Genomic DNA, 13,353 nt, shown 5'->3' on the forward strand with positions numbered 1-13,353 from the left:
CCACAAATGAATCCGGTATTTCTGCTCACTTCTGGCTCATCTGAGTTTCTTTGCCACCTTACGTGTTTTATCATGCGTGACTAAGAAGCCTGTATCCCCAAAACAGAAGGCTAGACATTGGTTTGCTGCAGCCAGCTGGCATTGGCCCATGAGCACCAATCCTGTGTATCTCTCAACTCAGCATTTGGTGACATCACATCAGTGGTTTGAAATCTGCCATGGTGGGAGTATTTACACCATGGAAATCAGCAAACTTGGCGCAAACGTTACAAATCGAGGGGGACGTGTGTATGCATGCACCCACCTTGTTATTAAACATTTACCAGAACACCACTCACTGGCTAAAGCATCAAAAGTCTAGCTCTGTGCTGTCCAGTATGGTAGTCGCTAGCTATATGTGGGTATCTATGTTTAAATTAATTAAAATGGAATAAAATTAAAAATTCAGTTTCTCAGTCTCCCTGGCCATGTTCAAAATGCTTAATATTACAATCACATGTGGCTAAGTGGCTACTGTATAGGTACAGATATGGAATGTTTCCATTATGACAAAGTATTGTTATGACACCCCAGACTAGCTGTTTTGTCTGTTGGATGTTTGGTATCATGGTCCAGTCTAAGGTATTAGGATTAGAATTGGGTATGTGTTGTCTCCACAATTCACATATGCCAAAGGCAGTTTACCCTACAATCTATAGATTAGAGGGTCAGCCATTTTTTTCTGTGAAAGCATACGAGTACATTTTTGGCTACGTGGGCCATATGGTCTTTATTGAATGGTGTGTAACTATTCAACTTTGATATCATGGTACAAAAGCACCTACAGATGATACATAAAAACATAAGCCTATCTGTGTTTCAATAAAACTTTGTTGACAAAAACAGGTAGGACACCAGATTTGGCCCATGGGCCATAATTTACTAACTCCTGACCTATGCAGATATCTGGTTTTTCAATGGAACTTAGAAATATATTTGAAAAATCCAATTTAGGTATATTTTAAATTGACTAAATTCATTCTATTTTAAAAATTCAGTATGCAAAATTTCAAACAGATACAAAAGTAAAGACAATAGTATAGTGAATGCACATGTACCCAGTCACCCAGTTTCGACAATTATCAATACAAGGCAAATCTTATTTTGGCTACCTGCCCTGTTATTTTTTTTTTATGTATGAGAACATTGTATATTAAAATACAATTAAAAATTCAAAGATTGGTGGCTCAAGCCTGTAATCCCAGCACTTTGGGAGGCCGAGACCGGCGGATCACGAGGTCAGGAGATCGAGAGACCATCCTGGCTAACCCGGTGAAACCCCGTCTCTACTAAAAAATACAAAAAACTAGCTGAGTGAGGTGGCGGGCATCTGTAGTCCCAGCTACTCGGGAGGCTGAGGCAGGAGAATGGTGTAAACCCAGGAGGCGGAGCTTGCAGTGAGCTGAGATCCGGCCACTACACTCCAGCCTGGGCAACAGAGCGAGACTCCGTCTCAAAAAAAAAAAAAAAATTCAAAGATCATTTAATAAAATAGCTCTTTTAATCTACACAAATCAAACTTTGATATTTTCAAAAGCAAGCTTCTTTTATGCTATTTGATTATCATCAGTGACTCCTGGGAACCAGGCATTCTGAACTCATGCTCTAAAAGCATCTCTGCCTCCCAAGACAGGAGGCTCTCTCCACCTCGGGAGTGTGAGGCAGAATTGCACATCATGGGTTTGCTTGCAGTATTAAAAATGAAATGGGCTCTGTGGATCTTGCAGCAAAATGATTCTGCTTCTTTGTATTATGTCAGCCCCTGGGCTATTCTTTAAGCCCAGTCCTTGTCTCTAGGGAGCAACACAGGCATATTACAACCCTGCTGTGAGCTCGGCAGCTGTTCAAATGCAGAACCCTCCTCCTCTCCTTTCCCTTGCACACCCTCCCCACTACTTTTGCTATGAAGAGGTCTCAAGGATGGGCTTTGAGTAGAGAGAATCATAAAGTCAAAGCAAGTTAGAATGGAAAAGCACTTTCACGAGCATATAGTTAAACTCTCACAATTTACATGTGCTTCAGAAAGGGCTCAGAGAAATGAATGATTTCCCTAAGGCCACACAGCCAGATTGCAGCAGAGCAAGGTCTAGGATTGAGTCTCCTGATTCCTAGTTCAGCATTGGGAAGGAAAAGAACGTGGAAGAGAGTCTTGTAGCACATCACCAGCTACTTATGTACTCTGAGTTCTACTCACTTGGGCCCTGCTACTGTCTTGTTTTCAGCTGACTGTTAACTACCTAATCCCTGGCTAAAGCATGTCACCAACTCAAATAGCAGCTGATGGTGTTACATCTCTCAAAGAAGATTGTGTTACAATAGCAGAGGCTTGGGCATAAGATCGATGCACTGACGCTAAGGAACAAGTGAGGCCTTTTAGTTTGTCCTTCCTTTTTGCAGTATCTTTTTCTCCTCCCAGCTCAAATCAAGATCTTTGAATGAGAAAACCTACCTCTTCTCTACCACATACACACACAGATACTACCCCCACTGATAGCTTAGGAAGCTTCTTGTAACTCTAGGATAAGCTCTGTTTCCCAACGAATGATCCACCCCCTCCCCGTATAGCTAGAGTCAAATTTAAATGACTCATGTCACCTTTAAACTTCAATCCAAGGGGCTTCTTCCTTCTCTGGACTTCATTTCATTAGAGAATGGATCAGTGACTGAATCAGCAAATTTGATGAGTGATTCCCAGTGTCCTATGCTGTTAAAACGTTAAGCTGATGATGACACTTCTCTGCTTAAAATGCTCCAAAGGCTTTCCATTTTCACTGGAATGAAAGGCAAATTCCTTCCATTGGCCTCAAGGACCTGCATGCTGGGCCCTGCCCACCTCTCCATTTTCCCCTCATGCCTGCTCCCCTTTGCAGTGTATCTTTTCAGGAACTGAAAGCTGTTTCTCATCTCCGACTTTGCACATGCTCTTCCTCTGCCTAGAACACCACTCCCTGGCTTTTCAATGGGCTGATGTCACGTCCTGAGAAAAGCCTACACCAGATCCAAAATTAGCTTCATTAGGCTACATGACACATGCTCTTTTTGTGCCACTTATCACATATACTTGTTTGTGTTTTTGCTGACTTAACATTGTTTCTTCCTACATAGACTTCAGCTCCATGAGGGAGAAGGGCCACAGCTTGTTACTAAATACCTAAGCCTACCATTATGCCTGGCCAATGAATATTAGATATATTTTTCTAATTGTCTAATCTCTGCCCCTTGCAATTTTTAATTTTTCCCGATCAGTTTGCAAACTCTTTGTGTTTAGTGACCAAGATTTCTACTTCTTGTGTTTTTACCACAGTACCTAGCATAGGGCTTATTTAATAATTGTACCTACAACTTGAGGAGAAATATACCCCCAACCCCACAAAAATAGTAGACACTTCCCGACAATTAGGTACGGAGATATGTGGGGCAAGTAAATTCATTCTCAGTAGAAATGAGTTCATAAGACCTATATAATGTACTCCCAAAGCCAGGATTTGGTAATATAGTCCCCAAATATCTGAAAGTTGTGTTTAAAAATGCAGGTAAGGCTGTAACTGAAAAAACAAAACCCAAACACTGTTCTTACTATATAGAGAAGGGACCTTGGGGATCATAGCTCAGTGAGAAGATGTTCCTCTAATTTTGTAGTTGTTCTATGTAGAATATAATACAATTTTTTTGAAAAACTTTAATTTTTAGAGCTATTTTAGATTCACAGCAAAATTAAGCAGAAAGCATAGGGCAGTATCACATACCCTCTGCCCCCCACACCCACAGCCTCCCCACTGCACCCACAGCTTCCTGCACCAGAGTGGCATGTGTGTCACAATCGGAGCTATATCAACGTGGGATCACCCAAGCCCGTGGTTTACATTAGGGTTCACTCTTCGTGTTGTACATTCTATGGGTCTGGACAAATGAATAATGATGTGTCCACCATTATGGTGTCATGAGGAGTAGTTTCGCCATCCCTAGAATCCTCTGTGCTCTTCCCTTTATCTCTCCTTCATCACTAACCCCTGGCAACTGTCGATCTTTTTACTGTCTCCATAGATTTGCCTTTTTCAGAATGTCATATAGTTGAAATTACGTAATATGTAGCCTTTTAAGATAAGCGTCTTTTGCTTAGTAATATGCATTTAAGTTTCTTCTGTTGATACAATTTTTTAAAGCTTTAAGATTATCTAACCCAGCATTTCTTAAATGTGTGTTTCATTGGAAGCTCACTGAGCCTCTAGGTGAAAAAGTGATACACGGCCAATTAGGTTGGAAAACCTGACTACCCTTTCCTCCTTTGGGAGGGTCAAGTTCACGCTGGCATTATTAGCATCATTTAACCCACTGTTTGCCTCAGAGACTGTTCCAGAAAGAACTATTGATCACTTGCTACAGGACATGGTCCACGAAGCCCTTATCTAACCCAGTGCCTTATTTTTTATCACCCTTTCTGTTTTGATTCCTGCCCAGGCAGGGGCTCTCTTACATTATCTTTGACTATCCTGGTGGAAATAGTACCAGAAAGTACTTCATAAAGCAGTATTTTAGCAGTACCACATGTTCTGTGCCAAATTTATATGTCCAAATGTTGCTGTGGTAACAGCACAAACAGCCAAACACTAGATAACACAAACTGGCAGGGAGAACAAAAATTCCTTTTAATAAATTCATGGCTGTCTTAGACAAACTTTCACGGTATGTTAATTTAAGGTTGTGGAGGAATTGTGAAATGGTTAAAGACAGACTCACAAGTCTGCAAGTTTACCAGTGACTTATGCTATTGGAATAGATTCATGCATATGTCTATTCATATTGCATGGTTGTTGGTCATTTGAGTACGTGTCAAACAAGCTAACGCCGGAAACTGGCCAATATCTGCTAATTTTGTGCAAGTCTGACACCATATTGATATTTCTGCTCAAGTCTGGTAACTGGTCCATTCCTCTCCTGTCGTCTGAAGTGGGAGCTCTTACCATGAAACCTATTAGCAGTTGCCCCAGTGGACAGTGTTCTGCTGTTCCATGCTCTGAGTACATCCTCTTCCTTCTGTCTGCAACATTCTTCTTCCTCTTGACTGAAAAACATTCATCCTTCAAGGCCCAACCTAGGTGTCTCTTTTTGGTGAAGATTTGTGGGACTCCAACCTACCGTCTTCCACAGAACCTTCTGTGAAGAACCTTGTCTGATTTGTAATTACAGCTTTCATCTTTCTCACTGTTTCACAGTTTCTTGTCATGCTAGAATGCAAATTTCTTAAGGATAATTACAACATCATATTTCTCTACCCCAGAAATCAGCCCCATGCCTGGTGCATAGTAGACATTCTATAAACATTTGTTCAGTGAATGAATGAAAGAATGGATAAATCAATCACTCAACTATATAAGTCCTTAAAATCAGCAATTAATGTTGGGACTGTGAACAAACACAAGTCTTATTGATTGCTTTTTAGGCTCAATAAGCATCAATTTGATGAGCTAATCCTTTCAAGTATAATAAGCATAATTTAGATTTTTAGGTTTCCAATGAAATGATCAAAACAGGCACACACTACTAATTCTCCTCCTAGTAACAAAAGCTGGTTGTTTCACAGTTTTAGCTAATGGCAAGGCATGAGTAGACTCTTTTTTTTTTTCCTAATTCACTCCATCTTCCCTCAAATGTTTAGGAGTTGTTTCTTAATGTATAAAAATGACTTTATAAAGTTAAGAGTTGAGGTTTAGGGAAACAATATAGGCATTGGCTTTGCCTCTTTTTTACCAATAGCTATGTAACATGTCTCTCAAATTTTCTGTGTTTCATTACAGTTCACTTTAGTGCAGAATACGGCATGAGACGGTAATAGGGCATCTTGTTCTGTTGAATAAAAGAGATGAGGGTGAGAATGTTGAAGTTTTTCTTTATGCCTTTCTTCACTCCTCCTTTGTTTTTTCTTTCCCTACAATAACATATAAGGCCCATCAGAGTAAGGCTGTTTTCTTGTTTGGTTCTTGCTATATTCCCAGTACCTAGTCACTGTCTGGTATGTGGTCATTTCTTCAAAAATGTCCTTAGAACAAATATGTGCTGACAGATGTGGTCAGAGTAGGAGAGAATAAGAACGTGAATCGGAGTAGTGACTTTGGAGAGAGGGAAAACTGGGATGATGAGCCATCAGTGCAGATGTAGCGCTGACTGTCCTGGGAGCTGATTAGATAGAGGGCACTGGGAAAGGAAGGACTTAAAGTAGCAGCGGAGTGTGGAATCTGATGGATTGAAATGATGAACAAAGAGAAGTTGGGAGCAAAGTTGTGATCTCTGATTTGGGTATGTTGAGTTTGAAGTTCTAGTGGGAGATAGCCACAAGACAATTAAAAATGTGAAACTAGGCCGGGCACAGTGGCTCATGCCTGTAATCCCAGCACTTTGGGAGGCCGAGGCAGGCGGATCATGAGGTCAAGAGATCGAGACCATCCTGGCCAACATGGTGAAACCTCGTCTTTACTAAAAACACAAAAATTAGCAGGGTGTGGTGGCGGGCACCTGTAGTCCCAGCAACTTGGGAAGCTGAGGCAGGAGAATCGCTTGAACCTCGGAGGTGGAGGTTGCAGTGAGCCGAGATCCTGCCATTGTACTCCAGCCTGGTGACAGAGCGAGACTCCATCTCAAAAAAGAAAAAAAAGAAATGAAACTAGAGCTTAGAGTAGAAGTCAGGAATGGATATACAGATACGATAGTTTGAAATCATAAATGTGGTAGATTGTCAACATAAAGACAAAAAAAAAAAAAAAAAAAAAAAAGAGAGAGGGAGCCCCAGGTTAGGTCCTTGGGAGATATATACACTGTTGTGAGGCACGGGGAGATCAAAAACTAGAAGCATTATCAGAGGGGTACAGGTCAAAGAATTAAAAATGGTAGAGGGTTTTAGGATGAGTACTTCGTCAATGGCGTTTAGGGCAGCAGAGAACCTCATGGTGTTTGCCTTAAAAAATAATTACAGAATTTTGTGTTTAAAATATGTATATTTGTTTACTATGATGGTAGCAGTTTCCATAAAATAATGAGTAGTGGGCAAAATCTAGATTGCTAAAGGACTGTTCAGTGCTTATCTAAGATACTTCATATTACTTTTTGTAGCTTGTAATAGATGTTCAAGAAATACTTGTTTGTGAGTGAAATCAACATTCACATTCTTTTTAGAAGCAGCTATTTTTGTTTGGGGAGTACTTTCTAATATTGCCTCTGGAACAACTTTAGTGAAAATAGAATCCAGAACTTACCTGAAGTTGTGATTATCTACAACTATCTGCCATGTGGTTTGTCTCTAGTTTTCACTTAGAACCTCACTGGATGTCAAGCTCCAGGCTCTAAGAGCAATCAGCTGACAGGTTGAAAATTATGTATATGTGAGTCTAAGTATATTTATATTGACTTAGTAAATGCCTAAATCTCAAAAGAATTTTAAAATTATGTCATGTTTTATGTAATGGAAAATTAACAATTTTATTTGTAAATTATTTCTGGAAGTTTGCTGAAAATAACATAAAGCCCATAGGCGCATAAGCCCATAGGCTTGGGGTTAGATGTGGGGGGTGCAGAGAAGAATGTAAGATTTACTGTGTAGCTTGCAGTTACTTAATTTTACCACCAGATGGTGATCTTGTATTAGCCTGGCAAGCTGCCCACTAACAGAGGGTGGCATAAAGTCGACTAAGGTGGTTGAAACCTATTACATTGACACAGAAGCTTTTTTGATGCTGTGAAATAAAATGGCATTTGAAGTAATAAAAATTAGGGAATGTTAGTGTCCTTCTGACTGTGCAGACTATGATGAACTGAGAACACTTGAGTATCTAGTTAGAAACCTACAGTGGGGAAATAGGGAGAATACTGTTTTAGGAAGCACAAAATCTACGTCCTAGTTCACCTGTTGCTGCTTGTATCATATTTGGGAAATCATTTTCCTTCCAAGGACTTCAGTTACTTCACCTGTAAAATGGGAGATGATGATATCTACCTTGTCAGGGGCTGTGCCAGTTTTCCCAAGACCTTTTCCTGTTCTTTTAGTGGTGGGGAAAAAGGTAGAGGTTTACTGTGTCTGCAGTGGGAGAAGAAAGAAGGCACTAAGGAATCTTGGTTGGTCTTGGTCTATTTTTTTTTCTAATTTTCACTTTCTTCCTTGATCAGCTGGATGGAGTCTTAGTAAAAGATCTTTCTCTCACTGGGAGAACCCGGAGTGAGAGTCTTTGCTACAGACTGAGAGTAGAGAAAGGAATAGAGGAAAAAGCTGAAAGGGGAAATGTTCTATAAAGGCATTGTGGGGTGTGTGTGTGTCTGCATATGTGTCTACTTAGGTCTAGAGCCACAGAAAGGTGGAGAAGTAGAAAATGTTCGTTGCTATTGGGGATTCCATTATTATTGATTAGTTGAGCCCCCTTAGTTGTCACTGAAGCCTCATTAAAAAGCCATGATGATGGTCTTGTGTCCCAATTTTACAGTTGAGGGACATAAGGAGGGCTTGTGATACAACTTTATTCAATGTTAAGGCCTTATTTTCAATCAGAGAGTCAATATAATTAATAATGGCAGTGGGTTTTATTTCATGCTTAATCATAGGGTCTTGTATGTGGGACATCTTAGCCATGTATGCAGAAATAAATTATTTGGCTTATAAATTGATACTATTTTACTAGGAGAAAATAATGTCTCCAGTGGGGTAAATTTCTTGGAGGCTCAAGTTACAACTGGTTTTCTCAGTTTTTCGCAGGAAGTTATTCAAATGATAAATTGCCTTTGGCAGAGAAAATGAATTTGATTCTGTCCTCTCTGATCCCGAAATTCCATAAGCCACAGAAAGTGTCTTGCTCAATTTCAGAGTAATTAGTGATTACCCAGAATTAACTGAAGGAACTTGATTGTATCCTTTCTGATAGGAGAACCCACGAAAGACTTTATCCTAACCATTGTCTATATCTTCTTCTTAGACTAGAATAAAATCAAAATAGATGAAGATTTGATCTTTCCTGGAAGGAAAGGAACAGATAAAGAGAGATGGGAGTTTGAAAGCATGTGCTGAGAGAAAAAAATGAATTAGATTAGGGCAGGAACTGTACCCTATAGAGGATATGGTTTTGTGACTGTCTATTCACTCCCCTTATGAGTTTCTGCCTTTGAGAAATTTTTGTTGTTTTGTTTGTTTTGAGATAGGGTCTCACTTTGTTGCCCAGACCAGAAATAGACTACAGTGGCATGATCATAACTCACTGTAACCTTGAACTCCTGAGCTCAGGTGATGCTCCTTCTGCCTCAGTCTCCTAAGTAGCCAGGAATACAGGCATGTACCACCGCAACCAGCTAATTAAACAATTTTTTAAAAGACAGGGTCTTCCTATGTTGCCCAGGCTGGTCTTGAACTCCTGGCCTCAAGCAGTCCTCTTGCCTCGGCCTCCCAAAGTGCTGGGATTATAGGCATGAACCACTGTGCCTGCCCTGAGAAATGGCTCAAAGTAGTCAAATATTCTCTCTCTAGTACTCCTGGTGGACTTTGATCAAATTAAATTGATTCTGAAACTCTCTCTTCGGTTTGACGATGATCAGGAAAGCTGTGTAGACTGAGTTCAGCTAGAATATACTTAGTTCTGTACTTAGCCAAGATAAACTTTTTAAAATAAATTGTGAGATAGAGGTTATTAATGACCAAGTTTGTATTATGTGGCCTTACTATTATGGAGTCCCATATGGCTCAAGTCTTTGCATATTGTTGGTTTTCTTTTCTGAACCCAACAATGGAGAACAGCAGCAGGAAAACATTGGCAGATCTCAACCATTTTCATGAGCTAACGTGAGAATGTGAGAACTCTTAGGAAGATGAATGTGTTTGGCTGCCAGGCTGGGAGAAATGACAGCCTGGAGAAGAGGAAAGCCAGAGACATACAAGGGATTGGGTGGCAGAAAGCTTTTTAGTGTTTTCTTTCTTTTCTCTGCAGTACCCTGGGTGACTGGTTGCCTCGATCTGTGGCAGGAAAGCAATAGAATCAGGCAGAAGTGGCAGGGCAGCATCAGGGCAGCATCGGAGCCAAAATATGAAGTTAGTAGTGACGACACCTGGATCCTGGATGCCTCCTGAGCATTCTTGCCTTCTCCTTACACCCAGTGGAGTAGGAAATGACACAGGCTTTTTGTTCTTAAGAACACGCCTGGTGATGAGAGGCCAGAGAATGTTTGGTGGAGTGGTGGGGTTTGGAGAATGGCTGAATTCATATTGCAACCTTTGAGACTTTCTACCTTGAAGACCATCCTCCTCCAACTCACATAGAGAAAGGGCAAGTCCTAAGGTTTTACCCCTCTCCTATGTAGACATTATTTGCAAAATCAGTAGATAGTCTAAAGAAATAAAAGATGAGCTTACGAGAAAAAATGGTAAGATGTGAGTAGTAAGAGTTCCTTGAAAGTAATTTAGCAAAATAAATAAGCTCAACCAGAGGAAATGGAATGGACAATAATTTAACGAACGAGAATAGTAATTATCCTTAGAAACATAAAGGAGAATCTTGAAACAAACAGAGAAGCAAATATGAAGAACAAACTGGAGATATTGAGGGTCTACACATAATTGCTGAAATTACTCAATAGATGGGCCACATATCAGAATGCATACAGCAAAATAACATATCGGTAGACTGAAATACTGAAACCAGGAACTTGCTTAGAAGACATTGGAAAAGGATAAAGAGATATAAAGAATGCAAGTCAACAAATATGGAGGGCTGAAGTTGAAGTGTAAATACCCTTCCAAGAGCATCATGTAGGAAGGAAAATAGACCTCACATGGAAAGGACACAGGAGTGCTGAATAGGAGAGGTGACCTCCTCGCAGAGATGTTCTACAGTAACGTTAAATAATATTAAAGAAAACTAGAACATTCTAAAAGGCTTCAAAGATAAAAAGCATATTACCCAAAAGGAACATGAAAATTAGATTACAATCATAATTTTCAACAGTTATGTTAGATGTGGGAAAGCAACGAATTAATATCTTCAAAGTGTTGAAGAATAAAAGACAGTAAAACTAAAATTTCATGATGGGCACAATTATTACGATAATGTGAAATTGAAATACAGATATTTTGAGGCATACAATGTAGCATAATAATTGCTACCATTTTGAAAGAATTCCTGGAGTTAAGTGAATTAAGTCCTGAAGCAATAAAATCCAATTAAATCCAAAAGGATGCAGTGACTCCAGGAGGAAAGGTGAATAAATAATGAACAAACACAGAATGCACATTATTTTGAGTACACAAAGATTTATTTTTAAAAATTAACCATGAAATTAGCTCACAAAGGATTCATTGAATCCAAAGTCAGCCTCAGACCAGTTTTTCAACTATAAGGAAACAGTTCAACAATCAAAAATAATTAAAAGCAACTTATATATTTATTGGCATTTCTTAAAGAATGGTGCAACGGTCATTCTTCTATGTATGTGTCTTCTTGTGCAAAAGACTAAGTCTTCCTTGGGGCATATTTGGCCAGAGTGCAGTGGCGTGATATCGGCTCACTGCAAACTTGCAACCTCTGCCTCCTGGGTTCAAGCGATTCTCCTGCCTCAGCCTCCCGAGTAGCTGGGATTATAGGCACACACCACCACACCCAGGTAATTTTTGTATTTTTAGTAGAGACGGGGTTTTACCATGTTGGCCAGGATGGTCTTGATCTCTTGACCTCGTGATCTGCCCGCCTTGGCCTCCCAAAGTGCTGGGATTACAGGCGTGAGAGCCACTGCGCCCAGCCGATATGTGCATTTTTACTATAGCCAAATTGATCTCTAAAGTTCTATAAATCCCTACCCATGAACTAAAGTTTGGAATTTCATTGCATTGTATTAAATGTATACATTCATTTGGGAATGAATTGATACATTTGTAATATTGAAAATTCACATTGATGAAAATAATTTATCTCCTCATTTACTTAGGTCTTCTCTCAATAAGTTTTACATTTTCTTGTGAAAGTCTTGTCCTTATTCTATGTACTCTTGTGTTATTGTATGTACTCTTATAGTTATTGCTATTGTGAGGATTTTTTCCCTTTTTCTACTATATTTTCTAATTGTTACTAAAGGAACACAGATTTCTTTTGTGGATTTAAAATAAGTTGAGGTATAATTTACATACAACAAAATGCATATATTAAGTGTTCATTTGATTGGTTTGATAATTGTTTACATCTGTGTAACTGCCACACAAAACATAGACTATTTCCATTATTATAGAAAGTTCTCCTTTTCAGTCAACCCTTTATCCCTGAGATGACCTTTTTGGACTTACATCATTGTGCATCAGCTTTTCCTGTTCTTGAACTTTATATTTATGGAAAAATACAGTATTTACTCTTTGGCTCTGCCTTCATTCACTTAATATAGTATTTTTGAGATTGATTCATCATTATGTGGTGTATATCAGTAATTTATTTAGTTTTTATGACTGAGCAGTATTCCAGGGTATAAATATACCACAATTTATTTATCTATTCACCTTTTGATGGATATTTGGGTGCTTTTCCAGTTTTTGGTTTTTATGAGTAAGACTGCTATATACCTATCTTTTTGTTATGTATATTCAAAATTTCTCTTGTGTAAGTAACTAGAAGTGGAGCTGCTGGGTCCTATAGTACATGTGTTTGCCCTCCCTTATTTGTTGGGTTATCTTTCTATTGTTTATTTGCAGGAGTTTTTTATGTATTCTGGATATGAATCGTGGGTTAGAGGTGTCTTGAGTGTTTTTTTTTTTTTTTTTTTGGCTTTGCCCTGTCTTTTCATTTTCTTAATGTGTCTTTCGATGAACAGAAATGTTTAATCTTGATCAAGCCCAATTTATCAATTTTTTATACATTATTGCTTTTTGAGTCCTGACTAGGAAATCTTGGCTTTCTATAAACTTGTAAAGACAGTTTCACAGAAAAGTTTTATAGTTTTAGCTTTCAGAAGCTAAAAGATATATTTCTGTCTTTATTGTGTTTTCATTCAGTCATTGCCATTTCATTTTTAGCATATATTTCCTAAAATATTTTTTCTACATCTAAAGTTATTATATCTCTTTCCTTATCCAAAGCATCACAAGGACTTACATCCTTATCTCTTATGGTCCCCATTTCCCTATGGCTTTATTCTCTTCGCAGGTCTGAGGCAGACAACTCTTGTAGTCATTGCATTCTGGAAAAGCATCTCTGTCCTTGCATTTGAACAATGTTGGCAGAAAGGGGTCACAGTTGTGCCCTCTGGGGTTACAGCTGCATTTTGCTAAGCTATTTCTGTTGATAATCATGCCTTGCTGCTGGGTCCTCTGTG

Source organism: Piliocolobus tephrosceles, chromosome 15 (genome assembly GCF_002776525.5).
Source record: "Piliocolobus tephrosceles isolate RC106 chromosome 15, ASM277652v3, whole genome shotgun sequence".
Taxonomy (NCBI): domain Eukaryota; kingdom Metazoa; phylum Chordata; class Mammalia; order Primates; family Cercopithecidae; genus Piliocolobus; species Piliocolobus tephrosceles.